General features: G+C 35.3%; 1 protein-coding gene and 1 long non-coding RNA gene across 3 annotated transcripts in view; one reads left to right on the top strand and one right to left on the bottom strand.

Annotated features, from left to right (window-relative positions):
• LOC101746732 (uncharacterized) overlaps positions 1-21,260 on the top strand; it is a 48,085-nt gene that overhangs the window by 7,070 nt on the left and 19,755 nt on the right. The gene's annotated exons all lie outside the window — the stretch shown is intronic.
• Positions 9,781-13,148, bottom strand: LOC101736587 (uncharacterized). Of its 2 annotated transcripts, none has more exons than XR_002431423.3 (2): positions 12,690-13,148; positions 9,781-10,175 (listed from the first exon to the last, which is right to left on the bottom strand). It is a non-coding gene; the product is annotated as an uncharacterized LOC101736587 (long non-coding RNA). The 2 variants fall into 2 exon arrangements; XR_009976075.1 differs by lacking the exon at positions 9,781-10,175 and adding an exon at positions 11,544-11,765.

Consider the following 21,260-nt stretch of genomic DNA (forward strand, 5'->3'; position numbering starts at 1 on the left):
CACAAATTAACAAACAGTCCGATAGTGTTTTACGGAACTCGCTCCAGTAAGCCAATTGCACTCCGATTAGGGTTGTTCGATATTCGAAAAACACCGACCAATAGTATCTATAATAATAATATGCAAAAACTTTGTATCCCTTTTTACGAAAATTGCGCGGACGGAGGAGTTTGGAATTTTCCACACTTATAAATAGAGAATATTATAATATAGATTATAATATATAATATAGATATTATAATATAGAGAAGAAGTTCACAATGCTAATACTTTTTTTAAATAATGCATAAAAGATACATTAAATCAATAAAGAAAACATTACACACACTACATAATATCATGTATTTGACGCACACACGCATGCATACTATTTATTGTAAAACTTTTGTTCTTCACGTCTATGCTCAAATTGAGAATAGATTAAATATTGTTTGTCTTTATTAATATTTTTTTATAGTGTAGTCTTGGCGAAATTTGTGATTATAGAAGTATAAAATACAATCATAATAGTGTACAAACTTACAATTCCAATCTATTATACTCGAATTTCGACTACTGCGGGACCTCTAGTCAGTCGAAAAGTATGATATTTTGGGCCCCAAAATACATAAATAGCTCATTATTTTATTAATGAAATGGATACATTTTGTAATAAATTATTTAAAAAAACCATTCTCAACATTTTTTTGGTGAACGAAAAAAGAAAAAACCATATCTGCGACTTACTAACCTAATAAGTACATTTAAATCATGTAAAAAGTATTGTCAACATGAGGTGCTGCTTTGAAAAATGAAAGACTGGATTAAATTACGTGTTTAAAAAAAATTATGTATAATTTTCATAACAATCATATGTGGATGTTTTAGATAGATTAACATCAATGTTTTCCTCTTAAACGTCGATGAATATCATACTATCCCTAGCTCCGATAGAAAGTTGCAACATATTTTTGTAAGTGCAATAACAGTGTCCATAAATCACGTGTTTTATTTTAAACGAGTGTACTCAATGGCATTATTGGAATGCATCACTTTCAAAGGAAACGAAATTTATTTTCGGAGTACCCACACAGCTAAGCAGTACTTTTGTGATGTGACGTCATAGTCCAAACGGAAGAATGTATTTCCATTTAACTCTATATGTTTTCATTCGATAACGTGTTTTCAAAATAGTGTACTTTTTTAAATAAAATATTTCATGTATATAGTATAGTATAGCATGGAACTCGCCAAAACTACAAAATAATGTCTAATGGATGAAGCAATTGTTTTTCAACATTCCTCCAATCTAGATAGTTCTTTGACCTACTTCAACATGAATGACAAACCGATAAGTTAACAATGTTGGTATTTAACTAATTAAACATCATTATTGGTGTACAGTGCAGTCGTTATTACATTCTCCTGATATTCATTATAAGGAGTTCTTTTTAATGTAAATCTAATGTAATGCAACAAGAACTGATTCCAAAAGAATCCGGTTAAATAAATCGCATAAGATATTTTTATTCCCACAAGCTCGTGAATAACTTTCATATATAGCGAATTATGTAGTACCGACTCTTTCGAAATAGAAATTATGAATAATTTGTTGAAAAGCAATAATTTCACCATGAAAACATTACACATAAAGCGCTTAAAACGGCATCATTTCAAAGCCGCTGTCATTTTAGCGTTATTTGATTCAAAACTGAGCGGTTTGATGATTCATAAACTAAAATTAAAATCCACGGAACAGGTACAACGAAATGAGTCAGCTGAGCTAATTTGTAAAACGTTTGGCAAATCGTATCGCATATTGTAAACTTGAGCATCTCTTCAATTTTTATCTTGTAATACGGTCGTTTTCACGCAGCTATTATTTCAATAGTTTTTATACTACCAGGTGACATTTAAAACATGCTCACACTAAAATAGTTTGAGTCAGCTGCGTCTTGGCAGCTGGCCGCTTTGAACCTTGTCCGAAAAAGAAAAGAAAAAAGTAAAGCCTCCAAGGCTCCGAGCGATTACCTTTTGGGAAAGGCGCCCCGTGGGACTCGCTCCGTTTTTATAACGCCAGACATTATTATAACCGGTGCATTTGATGATTTAGAAAAAAAAAAAGGTGGAATAGAAGATTATGTGCCGAGAATACATATACACAAAATATACAAATGTTGTTTTGGTTAATATTATTGTTAAAATGTTATGTTATCACAATTTGTCGAGTTACGCCATACATTTCAAGAGTTTGACAACTAAATTCTCAATCTCGAGGTTATTTTATTTATTTTTAAACCAAGTTTACTGAGGAAGTTTAAAGGCCATATGTATTGGACAAAATCATTTAAATCTGTTAATAAAGTTCTGAAATTTAAACGCTTAAAGTCTTCGATCAATAATAGTCTTAAAATTCTTGGTCGAAATTGGGAGATTATCTATCTCTTTCCTGCAATGTTAATTGTTACGAATTCAAAGCTGTTCGTGACTAAAAAAGAAATAGAAGGGGCTATTCTAGCTAGGCGCGGACGGGCGGGTGAGCTCACCGGCTAAACCTGAGAAAATTTGCTAACACTAGCTGTAGAGCGAGTAGTTTTTTTTTCTTACCTATGCTGGTAGCCTTGAGAGACTATTTCAGCATAACCTTAACTAGTAGGTGAGCTCAGTGGGTTCAAACCTGACGACGTTGCTAATACGAACCCTAGCAAGAGCCGTGCTTCGCAGAATCTACCACCGGATCGGAAACGCAACCTACTGAGAAGATCCGGCGAGAAACTCAGTGGGCTGTATCTGTGGGTTAATTTACTTGTCGAGCCCTTCGTCGCAAGCGACGGATTCGACGAGAACGATGACCGGTGCTTGAGGCAGGCTCCAAAATGAAAAGAGTAGTGCTGCGCAGAATCTACCACCGGAGCGGAATTGGGACCCACTGAGGCGATCCCGCGAGATACCATTGTAAACACTAGACTATTCGCGCTTCAATCCATAAAACAGTTATGACAGCACTGTCTCGTTTTACCTAAAATACATAATTAAGTATTAAATAATTAAATTTTAATTGATTTTGTAATAGTGCTGTTATTTAGAGCATTCAGTAATTAAATATTTTAGCTGTGTTCACAAGAGTGGATGATGGAACGGTATGTGCCGCTGGTGCAAGACTTCTGATTTTATGGATAGATAATATTTAAATTCACAAATTTTGACGTAATGTTCAATTACCGTTTTCATGAATATTTGAACCTTCGGCGCGCACTGTGCGGTACCGTGGGTTTCGTGGAGTCGGAGTGGTGGGGCTCGATGGGGTTTAGTCGGTAGTCGGTTTTGCGGGGTAGCTCTTGGTGGCTGACGCCGTGCAGTGCCTCGCGCGCCTTTCTCAAGGCGTAGTCTCCCGGCAGGAATTGGGAGAAGAGGAGGACCCCTGTCTTCTTCTTCTCCCTGTTCTTCTCTGGAGGCGCCGGAGTCCGACATAACCCGGTCTCTTACCCCCCTCGACCGGGTATCCGTAAATGGATGCCCCAGCGTTAAAAAAAAAAAAAGGTGCTTTAATGAACAAATTCAACGTCTATCTCCAACTTTCTTAACATACAAGTGCTGATCATTCTCGATTTAACTCATTAATCTTAACTGATCGAATGTTTTATCTCGAGCAATAATTTTGCGCGTGTCGACAAGTCACGCCTTCGCTCGCAATCAAAACACTCGTGGGCAACAGAACAGAATCGTTTACTTTCATCTATCTAATTATTAGACACTTCTTTCTGGAGAAAGCGGTAGTGCTATTTCATACACCTGACACTACAGCGCGTGGCATTATAATTTGTTTCGTCACGTCATTTGAGGATTTTATTGAAGACGTCATTCGGTAGGCAGCGGCTAGGCTCTGCCCCTGACATTGCTGAAGTCCATGGGCGACGGTAACCACTCACCATCAGGTGGGCTGTGCGCTCGTCTGCCTACAAGGGCAATTAAAAAAAAAGAACAAATTCGAAAATTGTATTAATAAAAAAATAATTCGGGACTGGCTGTAGAAGAAAATATGTATAGTAAATCAATGATATTTTATATGTAAAAAGAAAAAAAAATCATTGGTAGTGGTAATAAAGAGGTATCTTTGAGGTTTGCGCACAGAACAACATAGTTTAATAAACAGATTTCAAAAATTAAAAAAAAAAATGTTATATTTTACTCAAGCTTTTTAAATAACTAGTGATGTACATATTTATTATTGTAAAATTTAAAACAATACACCATACTATACTCAAATTTACCGAGTCGTCAAATGCATCAGTTAAATCTTGTATGTGATTCATAAAAATTCCAGTTAACAATGTTATTGTGCTGAAATCTTACAGATGAATATTTTCTTAAGCTGATGGATCTGACATATATCTTTTTTTTATTGCTTAGATGGATGAACGAGCTCGCAGTCCACCTGGTGTTAAGTAGTTACTGGAGCCCATAGACATCTACAACGTAAATGCGCCACCCACCTTGAGATATACGTTCTAAGGTCTCAAGTATAGTTACAACGGCTGCCCCACCCTTCAAACGACAACGTATTACTGTTTCACGGCAGAAATAGGCAGGGCGGTGGTACCTACCGCAGTCCAGTAAGTCTTATAATCTTGATATGTTCAGAGCCTACAGAAAGCAATGCTATACGTAATCAAGTAATTATTATAGTAGCACTTTAGCGTGGCAAACCACTGTAATCGGAGTATGACTTCTCACGAGCTGCCCGACGGATCGATTCTGCTATTCAAATGGGTATATACATAGTACTTGTATAATGCGTTGCATAATCCAGAGCCGGCCTAGCCAGCTTGTCTACCGTTATCCAAATGTATAATGCGTTTCGTTATGAATATTTAAATTATTTAAAAGTATTCGGACTCGAGCGTCTGTGTTAATCTAAAGCGCGATGAGGTTATGTTTTGGCGGAAGTGGATATTTAATTCGTGTAAGATACTCGTGTTTATGATCCAGTTTTTACATCGCGGGAATAAATCTTTTTATCAAGCTTTAAGCGGCTTTCCGAATATATTTTGGAATATATACTACCTACGCAATAAATCAAATGGAACAATTGCTGGCATTTATCAAATAACAAATCAACTTTCGAAAATTTAATTTTTTCATAGATCATTTAGCACTGAAACAATTCGCTTGTGTAAATTTTCAATTATTTTTTTTCAATAATAATTCCGCGAACGCTATAAAATAAATCTGATATTATTGAGGCAGAAACCAGTACTCAAACACGTGTCCCGATGCGAGTCGTGACCGACGCGTTATTGGCTCTCAATGCGGTTACAGCTTTGATTCTGGGAAACATACTCTTTCGACTTTCAATGATGGTATTTTGAGTTGGGTTTATTAGCAGTTGATCTTTCGAATCTGGGTCGGCGTATTGTTAATGTAGTATATTATGTAGAACAAAAGACTCATTGTAAGACAAAATGAAAACGTGTATAAAAAAAGCTGTTTTTTTTATAGTCAAGATAAACAAATAAAGCTTTAATTTAGGACGTGTTACTAAAACGTAAAATATTACCGATAAACTTCGATGATGTTTTTAAATTGGATTAAAATCAAAACAAAATTGCAAAGATAAATTGATGTAAACCAACCAAAATAAGCTTGTCCACGGCTCTGTACAATATAACGTTGGGGGACCAAACGACCGGACTTACTTTCCTCTTATACGTATCAGTACGTTGCACCAGTGAATATGTGTCAGGTTGTGGCCGCTGATTGCTGCAATCAAGAGAGCGCCCTCATTAAACGGGTTGAATTATTTAAGACCGGGGCTCAGGGTTCATCATGTTATCTCGTAATCGAACAAGCTAGGAATTCAGAGCTAGATTGTTAACATTAAATTGGTACTTCGAGTAATTCGAATGATATGCGACTAAATACTGATAACCTAGTTGGTAATATTCCAGTCATCGAACTCGGAGATCGTTTGTTATTTGTAGAACATTAATTAATTTTCAAAAAGTGGCAACATAACAGAATAATATTTCGACAAATTAAGGGAAAATCCTTAAAATTGTGTTAGGTATGGTTACCCATCTAAAGGCCACCATTAAATAGTATAATAAGTGATTTTCAACTTTACCTTAAGGTCGGTGAGCAAATGCAAAACTGCGCGTTTGTATATAAATGGACAATAAAAAAGCAAATTAAGGTCAAATTATTTTATGAAGTTTGACTTTGATTTTAAAACGCAGTAAAAATCTTGTTGCGTCGGTGCATCGGGCAAAAACAGCCGCTCGGTGTAAGATTTTTTCTTTGTTAATTCAAACACGAATAAAAACAATGTCTTCTGCAATAATTTACTAGCTTCTTCCACTATCCATCCGTATAATCATAGCTGTTCCACAAAAGAAATGAAATAGCAAATATTTCACCGTTTTAAATTCCAAATTGGAGACTAATGAAACCTCTGGGCACATTTGATTTTAGTGCAAGAACCAAATAACATCTCTGTGATCTTTTCAGTAAGAGTTTTCAAGGAAAGCAAATTAAGGATATTGGATCAATTTTCTGCGGTGTGATCGGAGAATCAAATAGTAATTGAGATAACATTGTCGAGTCGTCAGGGCTCTTGGCTTATTCATTAAACTCGTTTGAATATGATTGGATCGTTTCGTCTCCAATATCTTACAAACCATTAAAATATGTAATTTTTGTATTTATATTTATTGAATTCGTTTTATTAGTCTCAATGTTAAATTATAATTTCATTACTTGTCAATAGTCGGTGAAGTACTGTGTGAAAATAATGTGTATCAAAACTGTTTTCCCAAATCCAGCAAAATTTAAAATCTTTCTCGCACTGCTCTTCTTAGAAGCCTAAAAAAGATTACTAACAAGTCCTTCACATATTGCGAACTTTTCCTTACAAAACCGATCTTGATTGGTCATTTCATGCCTAAAGGGTATCTATTTTATATTTTAAAGTAGCAGCTGCCACTTGCAGCCGCCTAGTTTTCTGATACTATCTCTTCAAGTTCATTAACATTACTATATCACGTATTTATCGTCTAACAACATCGCCATAGGGTAAACTGTTCACGCCATTTACTATGGAAACCAGTTCCATTTTCATTGCAGTTGTAATTTTATATCATTAAAAATTTAAATGCTTCAAACACTTCGTGTATGGAAATGTAACTGGTACTATGTAGTATAAAAAGTCACAGTTATAGACCTAGAAAAAGGCCAGTTTTAGCATCGAGTAGTTTCTAACCTTTTTAGTCTTACTTCTTTTGTCACTTATTAGGATCATTCGTTTAAAGGGCTTTCAAATTATTTTTGCCAAGTATTATCCGCATTGGAAATAACTACTCAATTACTACCACTATGCTATTATTGTTAATAGCTAGTAGCATTATTACCTTACGTAGATTAGCTGTTAAATTCCCAGGCTTTGAAACAAAGGATAACTTGAAATTGTAAAAATAAAGAGAATATGTCCAAAAACACTAAGAAGATTGACAGTAAATGTTGAAAATAATTGCTGCAGAACATTAAATTATTACCTATCCGTTAACACGAGTTCTCCCCTTGTCTGTAATAATGAAAACCATTATTTTCCACATCAATCACTGCGGAAAAACTAAATAAAGCGCTTCGATCGATCGATAACTCCGTTTATGGAATTGCTGCATAAGGCATTTAAGTCTCAGGTGGCTTTATCGTTGTTGCCACTACTTGTTCCTTTATTGCATTGAATTAAAGTGCATTTTAGAGTGGATGTTCAGAATGAGGGGATTTGTCAGCAGGTAACGGTTACCAGGCCTGCGTGACGGGTACCGCACTCATTTTCATTATGGACTCGATGCATGCGCTGTTGCATTCCTGCGCCGGCGTCCATTATTTCTATTGTATTCCTATGGATGCGGATATACCTTGTTCGGCCTGGATATATTACCACATTGCGATACGTTCATTGATTTTTTTTAGTACACAATTAGGATATTAGGATGCTTACTACTATTATTGTATTTAATACTAACTAGCTGACCCGGCAGACTTCGTAGTGCCTCAATAGATAAAGAAAAAACGTAAAGTTTTGTATAAAATAATCTTAAAACAAACAAAAGGAATCCGTACGACGGGGGACACATCAAAGGGAAAACAAAATTGTTATTTTCTTTTAATTCCGAGCATTTTCATATTTATCTACCTTTTAAACCTTCTCTGGACTAACACGAAGAATTCAAGACCAAAATTAGCCAAATCGACCCAGCCGTTCTCGAGTTTTAGCGAGACTAACGAACAGCAATTCATTTTTATATTATAGATTAGGATAGTTGTACCACAAATCAAGTGATAAGTGACATGACGCGTTATTCATTAAAAAAAATTTGAGGATTAGATAGACCGACTACTACTGCCTACCAAAATTTATATTGTGATCGATGCCCTTCGACACTGACAACTAAAAAATCAAATATACTTACTCAATCCAGTACATTAGTCTTAAAAAGAAATAGATTGGCAAGTCGTCTATATTTATAGATGTATCTAGATTATTTTAAGGAGTTTTATGAATAGGCGCAATTTCCTGATCGAAAAAGGTTGAGCTTTAATTACTAGTCGCACGAAACTCCTTAACACAGTCCAGAAATGTTTCGCTAAAATTAAACAGGACTTACAATACGACTTAACTGTCCGTTCGGAAAGGGACGATCCTGTAACAGTTAACGTATTTGCTTTATTACTCATTACCAGAAACGGCTCAAAGCTGAATCGGGGAGTTAAAAAAAAAAAGTCAACAAAACTTTCTGGCGCCAACGGTCGTTTTAAATATGGCCTTCTACAATAATGTATTTTAAGTTTGGAATTTTACACGGCACCGAAGCTACAAAATTGAGAACGATGATTCAAAATCAAGACGCTTCGTTTAATTCGACTAGTTACTAGGCCTTCATGGGCATTTTTACATTGCCATGACTATCACCGGTTCGATTCGATAAAATTGATAAAAAAATTCGATAAAAATTGGACGCCTACGATGGGCAGGACGTGTGGTTCGAATGGAGAATACCAGAATGCCAAGACAACTGCTCAACGGCAAACCAGAGGTCCGCAGAAGTCGTGGCAGACCCAAACTCCGATGGTTGGATGGCGTGGAGCGCGACCTCAAAGTCATCTATATTATCGGTGTCAGGAACTGGAAAAGCCCTGAACAGAGCAGCCTGGAGAGACACCGGACCAGGGTAAGGCCCATCCTGGGCTCTAAGGTCTAAGATGATGATGATCATCGATTCGGAACGCATTCTTATCATCGAGAGTAATCAACAAGAAAAACAAATACAAACATGTTTTTACAATGATCAATAAAATTATTATTATATGTTTGCGTATTTAAAATTGAATAAGACATTGAAATTTGCATTGACAGTGGCATGTAATCTATTTTTGAGTAAAACTTTATTTCACTTAAATAATAGCAAATATATAAGGCGGCTACCATGAATTATTTATTATGTACAAGTAGTAGGATCTTTTATGAGTCTGCACGGGTAGGTTTTCTCACCCTGCCTGTTTCTGCCAGGAAGCAGTAATGCGTTTCGATTTGAAGGGTGGGGCAGCCGTTGTAACTATACTGAGATTTTAGAACTCGTATCTCAAAATGGATGGCGGCATTTGCATTGTAGATGTCTATAGGCTTTAGTAACCACTTAACACCAGGTGGGATGTGAGCTCGTCCACCCTTCTAAGCAATAAAAAATAAAAAATAAACATTCAGTAAACCTAGTAGGTAATGAGACCAACACGATGGTATTCCTTTTATCGTTTTTACTATCTTGCCTCCTCTATGCCTAAGCGCTTTTTTTTTAAATGTGTGAAATACGTCAATGTGCGCTTAGTGATGTAGTAAACATTTGCTTAGTTTTGCCTTTTAAAACTGGCTAAGATCTAGTAGTGCTCTTCGAGTCGCATGTTTGGCTCCCGTTGACCGCAAAACAATCGAAGGGCTTCTGTGCTACATTGAGGCGTTCGTATAAATGCTATAAATATATACTGTGTAGGATTGAGCCGTAATTTATGGGAACAAAAATTCACATTATTTAACCTAGCTTCCTCTCAATAAGATTATTCTTAACAGGTTTTTTTTCCTTATATTTGCCGAGATTTCATATTGAAGAAAGTTGGGCGTAACCAACCACCTTAAATACCTAAAAAAAAAACATAATTATTTGGAGGACGCCTCCTAAAACTACAATACAAGAGACTTTTCTTACTTGATCCATTTTTGGTTCTATAATTTGTATTTTATTATTAAACATTGACACTAAAATATAGATTTGCAAATACCAGAAAGACAAAAATATTGCATTAAACATTTATTTCATATATTTATTTGTTTTTCTGTATTTTCATAATGTTATGGTCCTTAAATGTAAAAAAAAACCGTGTAATAGCGTGTCCATATCATTGAATAAATATTAATATTTATTATAAAAAAATTATATCCGAATGTAACCCATCTCCCAATTATTTGCAGTGGTTTGTAATTTTTTATGTGAGGCGCCTATATTATCGGCCATGTCTCTGTTACAGCTAACTATTTTTATTTTCTTACTCTGTACTTTTCTTTTGTTACGAATTGCATGCATCTTTAAACATTATTGACTGCACTATTGCAGATTTAAAACCGATTTATCACATGAATAAATGCAATATTAAAACATTGACAGTAATTCACGATTCGACCCATTCCACAGATTGATTCTTGCATAGAAACTAGTATCTTAAACTAGTATTCCAATGATGTAATGTTATAAACCACAAATAAGATGCATGCCATTGTGGGCTTTAGGAAGGAGATACTGAGAATTTAAACAAAAATATTTTCCTGTTCATAATTTCATACTTGTTAAATCTATGCATTTCAATCAATTTCCTTTTGAAAATGAGGGCTTAATAAATTCAGTTAAATAATAAAATATGATATATTGTAGTGGTCATATACTTGATTAAGATCGCTTATATAAAGGAAAGATTTTTTCAAACTAATAACTATATCTTAATTGCATGATTTTTTGTGCTATTTCTCTCGATATCGCAAAAGTTTTCCATGGTAGCAGTTGGTCGTTGATACACACCAAACTACATACCCGATCCTGTAGACCGAATGGTAAATAGTCGACGTCGCTCAAAACACGTTATTACGGATCCTCCCGATCCATTAACGATGCTTTTAGGTACCACAAGCATCGGTCATCGTCCTCGTCGAACCCGTCGCTTGCGACAAAGGGCTCGACGAGCGAATTAAGCCATAGACACAGCCCACTGAGTTTCTCGCCGGGTCTTCTCAGTGGGTCGCGTTTCCGATCCGGTGGTAGATTCTGCGAAGCTCTTGCTAGGGTCAGTGTTAGCATCACTCCGGTTTGAGCCCCGTGAGCTCGTCTACTAGTTAAGGTTACGCTGAAATAGCCTCTCAAGGCTATCAGCATAGGAGCATAAGTAGGAAAAAAAAGATACACACTTTAAACATTCGATCTGAACCTAGTATGTACTATGTAAAAATAATAATCACAAAATATAGTAGAATGTCAAAATCCAGTATATTTAAAAAAAAGATGTCACCAGCCTGACCTGGATTAGGCAGATACCAGAACTACAGTCGTCACAACGTGGTGATTGAAACACCAATCTTGAGATAAGCACTATACAACACGTACTCCTTTATAAGTTGTCTTTGTTTCCTTTTTTTGGTTTATTAGCAAACTGTACGGGTGACGTCATCTTCCAGAAACTACATTCTGCGAAATCGTATGACAATCGTATCGGCTTATCCTCCCGATATAATACTAAGATAACGAAACACCCAGCCGATCGTGTGATCCGATAATTTTTTCGTAAGTGCTACTGATAAAAACGTATGAATTAAATATTTTTCATTATTTTCATTACAATGTTCTGTTTTAAAACAATTCGTAACGCGGTTTTTGTGTAAATTTTAATTCTGTTTTGTTATCTTTTATTTTGAAAACAACAAAATTTCAGTCACTTGCGTCGACAATGACGTTACTAAAAATAATTTTTACAAAGAAATTAATGATTTCTTCTTATAAGAAAACAAGTTTTCAAAAATCTCCATTTTTAAAAATATATTTACGAGTATATCTTTAAATTAATACGTGAAGCAAAAACTTTGTACTCTTTTTTACAAAAATTGCGCGAAGGAGTATGAAATTTCTCACACTTATAGAGAATATAGAGAAGGAGTGCAGAATGCTAATATTTGTTTTAATTATGCATTAATAGTACATTATACCAATAAAAAAAATACTACACACACTACCATGTATTTGACACACACGCATGCATAGGTACTATTTACTATTTACTGTCCAACTTTTCTTATTGCTTATAGTCTGTGGTTAAATTGAGAATAGGTTAATATTGTTTATCTTTAATATTATTTGTTTATAGTGTAGTCTTGGCGAAATCTGTGATAATAGAAGTATAATAAATAGTCTTTGATAATAGAACCGTAATAATGTTCAAACTTATAATTTCAATTAATTATAGTCGAATTTCGACTACTGCGGGACCACTAGTATATATAAATTGTGTCAATACTAAATTAAGAAACGTTGGTTTAATATCATGCTTCATTTTATTACTTCCCGTACATACCTACTTATGTACGTACGTATATTGAAAAACTCAAAAGCACTCACCATAAAGTCACAGTAATATATTTTATGGCTTTCGTGAAAATATTAACTGATACTTTTTGTTTTGTATTTTGTATTTATTTGTATACAAAACCCATTGTATTTAAATTATCGGAGTTTATTACTTAGAAGACGATAGGAATGTCTTTTTATGGTAATTTCCAGAATTAGTGTAATTATAATTTGTAATTGTTCAACATAATAATAATTTATTTCTGTGATTGTTCAAATGAGGTTCAGTGACAATTGGGAAATGACAATTTAATGACAATCATCAAGACCAAGCAGTAATATGTGTTTTTTTTTGTTTTTCGTTAGACAGACTTGACAGAGAGCCTTTCATTCCTGAGTCCTTGAGCGCCGGTAACAACTCACCATCACTAAAACGGCAATAAAAATTAAATAACAAAAGAGTTATTTTTCTAATTAATTGTAAAAGACGTACTTTCTCTCCTTCATATATTGCAGTTAATTCAGTTTAAATTCAGAATGCGATAAGATTATAATTTTTTTTGTAAATATGGTGAGATCGATTTCAAAATTCGGCCTGCAGACCGGTTTCCGATAAAAATAAAGCAAGTCTCGATTCTTGTCGGTCTTTCATGACATTACTTTACGGTTTTCTCTTTATTTGAATGTCATGCAATACTGGAAATATTGACGCAAAAATAAAAAATTACAGGAGAAAGTGTCAATTTAAAATGTGTTTTACGGCGTTCTTAATTGATCATGTAATTGAGATTTGTGATAAAGAAGGTATTAGCGCTCTTTTAATTTACTAGAGGTCCCGCAGTAGTCGAAATTCGACTACAATTAATTAGAATTGTAAGTTTGTGCACTATTATGATTGTATTTTATACTTCTATAATCACAAATTTCACCAAGGCTATCGCAAAATGATTATTTGCGTAATTACTGGTGGTAGGACCTCTTGTGAGTCCGCACGGGTAGGTACCACCACCCTGCCTATTTCTGCCGTGAAGCAGTAATGCGTTTCGGTTTGAAGGGTGGGGCAGCCGTTGTAACTATAATTGAGACCTTAGAACTTATATCTCAAGATGGGTGGTGCATTTACGTTGTAGATGTCTATGGGCTCCAGTAACCACTTAACACCAGGTGGGCTGTGAGCTCGTCCACTCATCTAAGCAATAAAAAAAAAAAACGTGGTATGTAGTGTGTGTAATGTTTTCTTTATTGACTTAATGTATCTTTTATGAATTATTTAAAAAAAATATTAGCATTGTGCACTTCTTCTCTATATTCTCTATAAGTGTGGAAAATTTCATACTCCTCCGTCCGCGCAATTTTCGTAAAAAGGGATACAAAGTTTTTGCTTTACGTATTAATATATAGATAAAATTAGTTCATAAAGGCTTAGAACTTCAGTTGTAGTAGCGTTGCATAGCAATTCATTATCGGAGCAGTGAAGCAAATATTGCACGGTCTGTTAAGTTTTCTCTCCATTTCTTTTAATAGCAGCATTTCAATTATTCATTTTAATGATGAACACTTCTATTCTGTTCCAAAGCATTTCTTAATTATCAGTTACCTAATATGTAATGTACCTAATATGTGCTTCAAGATACTGTTAGTTCAATGTATAATATGTGTACTTAATATGTGTGTCTGATACTGTTAGCATACTACTGAGATACTGTTAGTTCGTTATAGTCGACGAAATAAAAACGTAAAAGTCTAGAATTTTTTTTATAGAAAAATATACGTTAGTTAGGACATTATTCAAATGTCGGTGAATAACAACACCTTAGTCGTCCGTGTGGCCACGAAAACAGCATTCGAAACGTCGGAAATAATATAATAGTAATATCAATTATTATTTATTAATGTATGTATGCTTAGTACCGATAATGCGAGAAAAAAAAAACATACGCCCAGTATTGAGAATTCCGTTCTCTACATAGATATCATCATCATAGACGGTTACTCTTGGCAGAGCAGTCGTGGTCATGTCGAATCCTTGTTTATTGAAGCCTTGACAGCTGTTCTCCATAATTCGCGAACTGAGGCTTTGATAATATCCTGAAAAGCACCTCACGCTTTTTTTACAATAAAATCTTTTTTTTCTTACCCTATTCTTAATTCAAATTTATTAAAATTTATTTTCTATTTTTTAGTTGGATTTTCTATAAAAGCGTATTTTGTTAGTTTTCTTAAATTTATTGAACACTGGTTTTATATTGATAAGTAAAACCTTATCCAAATTTTTATCGGACCCAAAGAATTTATGTCGTCCCTTTTGAAAATTCATCCCGTGAACACAGCGCGCCCTTTTATGGTTTGCTTAACGAAAACTGGCCAGGACATACGTGATTTGAAAACTCGATGTCATTAAGGCATCATAATAATATAGCGCGTATTGAATAAAGGCAACTACTTTGAATTTTTGGTCTGAACAAAAAGACAATGTGCGTAACTGCTTTGTAATTGTTATGTCAATGTTACGTGATTTTTGGAACTTAGATCCTGTAGGCCGTATTGTACTGGAAGATAGAATAATCCGTTGAATATAGAAGTAGTAAAATTGATGATACAAAGACACACATACAACCCTAATTTTTGTCATTAAGAATGCTACTTAGTATTAAGCTTAAGACCATCAATCTCGTAAACTTTACTTGCGATCGGGGCGTTTTGTGAGTCCTCACGGGCAGGTACCACCATCCTGTCTCTCTCTGCCGTGAAACAATAATGCGTTTCTGTTTGAAGGGTGAGAAGCCGTTTTAGTACTGTAAAAATTAAAACTTAAAACTCATGTATTAAAGTGCTTGGCGACATTTACTTTGTTTATGTCTATGGACTCCGGTGACTATTTAACATCAGGTGGGCTGTGAACTCGTCCACCTATCAAAACAAAATACTAATTAGAGAATCTCGATATTTCACTGGCACATGAACCTCAATGGGTTCATGAATACTACGATAAACTTTATCCAGGTGTTGCAGATCTCACTGACCCAGGCTGAACCTCAATTTGTGAACTTGTACATCTCCTCCTTCTACTTTTATCTCCTTTAGTCATCTTCAATCAGTTTCTATTTTGCGGCAAACATTTAATCGTGATTATTCGTGGTCTAATGACCGGCATTTCCTTTAAAGAACTAGCTCGCCATTATGGCTTCTAACTCATAAACCGATTCATAGCAGTGATCATGAACGCCGACAATATGCGGTATTTGCCTGTATACATAATATGTACATAGATAAGTCACATGCTTGGAATCGACGAAAGGAAAAATTGTGGCATTTAAAAACATACAATCTAGTTCACTATCAGTGAAATGTGAATCATATCAAACAATAATATAAAAATTGCTATCTTATCCTTACATCACAAGGTTTTTTGGAGATAAAATTGCATTTAGTAACACAAATATTTTCTATGTAAAGGAAACCTTTTTTTTTTTATAAACTCTCTCTGGGTTATTATTTTAGTACGCTCCGGATCTCCGTTCGTACGTCCGATAAATCTGAAAAGCAAAAATATTAAATGAAAATAGAAGAGATATATTTTTTTGTCATCAAATGGTGTTATTAAATATTATCCTATAGAGAATAGAGTATTATACTGTGTGTTAAATGTGTGGCGAAACATTTGGTTCCGTCACGCTCTTGCGCGACCGAAGAAATCCAGGAGGCCATGATCCCCGCCATGACACAAAAGATTCTACATTTTTACATAAAATATGTATGATTTTTTTATTTTATTTTATTTAGAGCCGCTTTTATTTAAGCGTCCTAAAATGGTGACCCTTCATGAGAATTTCTAAAAAACATTAATTTTAATATTCTAATTTCTAATTTTGTAATTCCTAAAAACTCCTATTAATTATCGTATAGGTATAAAGATATTGAAATAAATACAACACAATTTGCTACATAAACAAGTTGTAGGTATCATTTAAAACATCTTCATCTTTGATGACTTTGTGGCTACTTACGTATAGTATTACTGTAAAGTATCTTCAAGTTATTCAAACATTACTATCAGTCGCAGAAACATGCGAACAATGAAAACACTGGTAATTTCCTGTGAGCGCGTTTTCTTTAGGAATTTTCCAAATAATTTACACTTTCTCTCTTACTGCCTAATAATAGTACTAACTAATAGCTACTAACCAATATTTGTAGTTACCATTTTTGAAACGCACGTGACATATTGCCAAAAAACGAGACCAGGACCTCTTGTGATTAAACCGGCATCGATTCTGACGTCGTAGCTTACTTGTAAAATTCTGCCATCGAAACCATTAAAAAATAAATGTCAAGGGAAATGCCCGGTAAAGAAGTCTAAAGATTTTTATTTGAATCGTGCCTTGTGGAAGAGACGGCGCATACCTGGTAGTGATTTGTCGACGACAACTCAATTATTTCCACGAGTTGATGGCTCACCTAAGTCGTCTTGTAAACTATTTATATCTCGGATACGGCGCCAAGTCGTTCCGCGATGTTATCATGAAGTTGGTCTTGAAAAGCCTAGCAAGCAAATGCGGGCTTAAGTGAACCCGGAGACTTTTAAGACGTTTCAAGGTTACGAATTGAAGTAATATTTACGTTAAATATAATACAGACGCTGCGTAAAGTTTACGATAAACGACAAGGTATCGTTGTTCAGAAAGTTATTTGGCTCGCTTAAAAGTTTGAGAGAGCCTCAGAAAAAACGGGTCCTCGTTGCAACAATTCATGTTATTGTTATATTATAGTTACGATGGCAAAGATAAGATTGTAACAACAAACAGACAGGCTCTGAAAGCGGGGAGATATATGTGATTTATGTTCAGTTGAACTTATATACCTAAATATAGTCTTATTTTAAATACACACTTTTAATATCTGACTTCTTTTTTTTTCCTACCTAAGCTGATTGAAGCCTTGAGAGGCTATATCAGCTTAACTAGTAGGTGAGGTCACGGGGCTCAAACCTGATGACGTTGCTAACACGAACCCTAGCAAGAGCCCTGCTTCGCAGAATCTACCACCGGATCTGAAACGCGACACACTGAGAAGATCCGGCGAGAAACTGAGTGGGCTGTGTCTGAGGGTGTGACTTCTATAACAGTTTAACTATATAGATTCGATTGTTAAAAAACTTCACAGTATCTTCAGAAACGGATTTTCCTGAAGATTTTATCCTTATCGTTCCAATCGGTAGGCGTTTTGGCTATATGATTATACATACACAGAGTGACTTTATATATAGATAGAATATAGAATTAAATGTAAAACAGTTTCTATAAGAAGAGTTTTTAATATAAACAGTATAATAAACACTCGTAGAGAATTAATCAGGCTGCCCAAACCATAATGTGAACATCGCTGCGTTGATCTCTTACAGCAACGTAAATTTTCTGCTAATAAATAAGACAAGTGACATTTCGGAACGCTACCTACTTATTACATTGGTACCTGTACAATTTTGACCTGCGACTTCATTTATTATTGGTATGCTACCTATGGCTATGCCACAAACGCCACAAAGGACATTCTATTCAAATGCGTAGGTAAATCATTGTTTTCGTAAATGCGTATACATCCAGACACATCAGTAATATGTATTTCTTTAGAAATAAAAATATGGTGGTAGGACCTCTTGTGAGTCCGCACGGGCAGGTACCACCACCCTGCCTATTTCCGCCGTGAGGCTGTAATGCGTTTCGGTTTGAAGGGTGGAGCAGCCGTTGTAACTATACTGAGACCTTAGAACTTATATCTCAAGGTGGGTGACGCATTTACGTTGTAGATATCTATGGGCTCCAGTAACCACTTGGGTGGCTGTATTCACGTAGTGGAGGATAACCACTTGACTCCAGTTGGATCATGAGTTCTTACATTTACCTACGTAAAAAAACCTACATCTCATTGCAACTATATCAAATTTCAAATCGTTAGCAGTGCACAAGAATGATACAAGATATGGTTCACACAAATGATCAACGAGAAACTCATTAAAACGTTCAATGGATCGTAAGTATTATAATGGGGACATGAAAAGTGAAGACAAAGTAATTGGTGCTCGCCTACTGGTCAATGATCGCGTAATTTCAGATAAGCAACGAATTAAACATGTACATAAACTTAGACAGACTCAGTTGTATTTCAATTGTAATTCCTACGATTACGCAGCCTGAAGGTATTAAGATTTTTTTACTTTTTTGTTCAAATGAAATAGGATCTAAGTAATATTTCAATTAGTTGATAGAAAAACCCAACGAAGTTTAAAACATAAATTACGGTACATGCACCATTGTGAAGATCCCGCAATTTGCTGCAAATCTTATCTTGTAGCAAATTGCTTGTTTCATTTGCATTGTTTCCCTGCTTACCATCCTTCACTTATAAAAAATCTTTAGAGAACAATTAGAGTGAAACTTAATGAACCATTTGATGTGCGTTGTAACAATGGTCATGTTTTTTCTTGGCTGTAGATATGCCTTCTGCTAGATGTACACAGGCAATTTAAGTAGCTCTTATTAGTGAAGAAGTCATCAAGCATTTTATGTTTTTTTAGTAGCGACACCCAAGTTCTAAAAACACTGATTGATACAAGACTAATAGAACAAACAAGTGTAAGTTAAAACAAGAAATCTTAAAGCTTATATTAAGAAATTTTTCGTTTTGCAAATTTCATAACCTATTGAACTGACCTAATATTGATTATCGGGTGAGCCGTCTGCTTTTTCTATTCCACACGAATAAAGGGCTTGGTTTTTGGTTACCTCATATATAGTGTACCTTTGGCTTGGTCGTGCACTTAAATTATAATTAAATAATTCTAGTCTCCTAGTTTTTCTAGCTTTTAATCTAGTGAATATTTTGTAAGGCGAAAATTAAACTAATTTCCGTATCACAATGCTATATAACTAGTCAGGTCATAAGTATTGTCACACAGTAAAAACTTTTCTTTTAGAATGCTGGCCACAAAAAAGTTTATTGAATTCGAATTTCGAATTGTTCATGAAAATAAAAATGTATACTTTTAGAATTTTACTCATTTTTAAATATGGAGTGGACGCTTAAAGAAGACCGTGTTGCAGTTATTGCGTTGCATCGTTGCGGTTACGCGCCAATTCAAATTTTGAACATACTGAAAAATTTGAATGTAACCAAAAGATCCGTTTATCGTACCATCAAACGATACAATGAAGACTCTAGTGTAGATGACAGGTCAAGAAGTGGTCGCCCTCGGTCTGTTAGGACTCCAGCAGTGATAAAAGCTGCGAAGGCGCGAATTCAAAGAAATCCCAAACGTAAGCAGAAACTGTTGGCCCTTCAGATGGGGTTAAGCAGAACCACGGTGAAAAGGGTGTTAAATGAAGACTTAGGGCTTCGGGCATATCGAAGAAAAACAGGACATCGTTTGAATGCTCGTCTAATGGACCTGAGACTGAAGAGATGCCGCGCTTTGTTGAAGCGGTACGCGGGAAAAAAATATCGGGAAATTCTTTTTTCGGATGAAAAAATTTTTACCGTAGAAGAGAGCTACAACAAACAAAATGATAAGGTGTACGCACACAGTAGTGAAGAAGCGAGCAACCATATTCCGCGTGTCCAACGAGGTCATTTTCCATCCTCGCTCATGGTATGGTTGGGAGTTTCTTATTGGGGCTTAACAGAGGTACATTTTTGTGAGAAAGGTGTAAAAACGAATGCAGTTGTGTATCAAAATACAGTCCTGACGAACCTTGTGGAACCTGTTTCTTATACCATGTTCAATAACAGGCACTGGGTATTCCAACAAGATTCGGCGCCAGCTCATAGAGCGAAGAGCACACAAGACTGGCTGGCGGCGCGTGAAATCGACTTCATCCGGCACGAAGACTGGCCCTCCTCCAGTCCAGATTTGAATCCGTTAGATTACAAGATATGGCAACACTTGGAGGAAAAGGCGTGCTCAAAGCCTCATCCCAATTTGGAGTCACTCAAGACATCCTTGATTAAGGCAGCCGCCGATATTGACATGGACCTCGTTCGTGCTGCGATAGACGACTGGCCACGCAGATTGAAGGCCTGTATTCAAAATCACGGAGGTCATTTTGAATAAACTTTAGTGTCATAAGAATCTATGTTTTGTTAAGTTCATTTTGGTATATGAATGGTTACATAATGAATAAACTTGTTTCAATTATTTTACATTAAACATGTGACAGAATTTATGACCTGACTAGATAGAATGGATTGCCTCTTATAATTCAGTAGGTTCCGTCGCTTAGTGTTTTTGAAACAAAATATTATTCCTTCATATTTCTCATTAAAAAATAATTTTCGGTATGTATTTGTGTAAAATGTGAACTGTGTACTTACTTATATATGATTTTTTTATTTATTTTTATGTGTAAAATATCTTAACATTATCTGATTTTTTTTATTTTTTTTATTGCTTAGATGGATGGACGAGCTCACAGCCCACATGGTGTTAATTGGTTACTGGAGCCCATAGACATCTACAACGTAAATGCGCCATCCACCTTGAGATATAAGTTCGAAGGTCTCGAGTATAGTTACAACGGCTGCCCCACCCTTCAAACCGAAACGCATTACTGTTTCACGGCAGAAACA

Source organism: Bombyx mori, chromosome 22 (assembly GCF_030269925.1).
Source record: "Bombyx mori chromosome 22, ASM3026992v2".
Classification (NCBI taxonomy): domain Eukaryota; kingdom Metazoa; phylum Arthropoda; class Insecta; order Lepidoptera; family Bombycidae; genus Bombyx; species Bombyx mori.